Source organism: Neofelis nebulosa, chromosome 3 (assembly GCF_028018385.1).
Source record: "Neofelis nebulosa isolate mNeoNeb1 chromosome 3, mNeoNeb1.pri, whole genome shotgun sequence".
NCBI lineage: Eukaryota > Metazoa > Chordata > Mammalia > Carnivora > Felidae > Neofelis > Neofelis nebulosa.
In genome coordinates, this window is record NC_080784.1 from 92,613,265 (window position 1) to 92,615,394 (window position 2,130).

Consider the following 2,130-nt stretch of genomic DNA (forward strand, 5'->3'; position numbering starts at 1 on the left):
AAGATGACCCCTAGCCTTAGATGAGAATCACAGTGATTTCAGCCTGGTGCGATCCTACGCAGAAGATCCAGAAAAACTGTTCTGAGACTCCTCACCTCTGGAAACTGTCAGATAATAAGTTTGTGTCATTTTAAGCTTTTGGGTCTGTGTTAATTTATCACACGGTAACAGGAAACTAGGAGTACACCTACTCAGGACCACTGCAAGCACTGACATTGTCAAGAAATATACTTTCCTTTTTCTCTCAAGTGTGTTTTTATTATGGCATAATGGGAATTTGTAAATCCTGCCTTCACTATTAGTTATTCATAGTGAATAAATGCCCAGCTTGACATCAGATGGCCTGGGGCTGAATCCCATTCAGCTCCTTAGATGTGACTGGGAGCAAGTTACTTAATAGCCCTGTGACACTTGCTCCTCAATTAAAAAAATAAGAATATCATGTTAACTCTGTCATTGGGCTTTTACCAAGAATTAACTGAGTGTATTAAATATGTTAACAATAAATATTTGTTGGTGCTATTATTGTTATTGCAGATTCAGATTCATGTTGATATCAACATGATGTCAACAATATAGTGGAAGTAATGACATCCTGTAGGATGGTGAATCAGATAACTGAAAACTGTATTATGGCAGAGAACTAGAGGGCTGAAATATCCCAGAAGCAGAATATCTCAGAGGCCATCCTGCCAGGTGAAAGCAAGCTACTCTGTTTTAATTTGTATTCCACTGAAAATGTAATTGCTAGATCAATAAAATCATACCAGTTGCCAAGTCATATATTTACATGCTCTAATAAGCAGAATACATCTGGATAGCAGGCACAGTTGGACTTATTAAATAAGTCTACAGTAATTTATTATTAAAGATGTATTAGTATTTTACAGTAATTGAAGTAGTTAAGAGAATAAGGATATGCCATGAATCACAAGGCTGGCATCTTTCAAGTTTTTTTTTTTTTAATGTTTATTTATTTATTTTGAGAAAGAGAGAGAGAGAGAGAGAGAGACAGAGACAGACAGACAGAGGATGCACACGTTTGCCAGTCAGGGAAGGGCAGGGAGAAACAGGGAGAGAGAAAATCCCAAGCAGGCACATTGTGAGCCCAGAGCCTGATGTTCAATCCCAGAAACCATGAGATCATGACCTGAGCCGAAATCAAGAGTCAGACAGACACCTAACCGACTGAGCCACCCAGCTGCCCCCTTCCAGGTTTTGAAGTTTGCAAAAGTCTTTAATTCTCTCGGGTAAGAAAAATAGCAACATTTTGTTGTTTTTATTAAGTGTGTCCTCCCTATCACAAATTGGCTAGATTCCAAAAGTTAGTTAGCCATCACAGGAGTGCTATTATGTACCAAATATCCCATTCTACTTTTAGACTGAGGAATTGCTAAAAAGATCACATTGGATTCAGAAAATCACTGCAATTAATGTGAGACAAATTTTGTTGGAATTTAAATTATCAATTTACTCCTCACAGTACCCATTCTGTACACTGAACTTCATTTAAATTCTGGTTTCCCAGAATTAGTATTAGCCTGAAGCTTAACTACAATTGCCTTTAAAGTTTTCCTTTTATAAGTACATGAGATATAGAGTCTCAGTTTGTTGGAGAAGGCTATAAGAAAGACTAAAAGAGGTTGTTACATGCATGCTTTCTTAAGGTATTTGTTTTCTAATTCTCATCCTTTATTTATTTGTATTTTTCAAAGCTTTCCAGACTCGTATATATTTGGTACACTTTCATTTATGAAATGTTAGAGTCTAAAAATATTGTGGCTGTGACTACTATAATACTCAAATATGGCCTTTTTGATATTTGAGCGCAAATCTGAAGGAGGTACAGGAGTAAGCCACATGGATAACTGTGCATAGAAATTTCTACACAGAGGAGATAGTTTATGTAAAGTTCTGAGGCATGCTCCATGTTCCTGCCACTTTAAATGTTTTTCTATAGTGTTGATATTTCTCAAGTTTCATATTTTTACATACTGATGCAATACTACAAAGGATCACATTTCTTTTTTATTGCCTCTGACCACGTTGATTCAATTATTGGCTGATATTTCTCATCACAGCTATATTCTGTGGTGGTGAAATAAAGAGTAAATGTTAGGTTACTTTCAC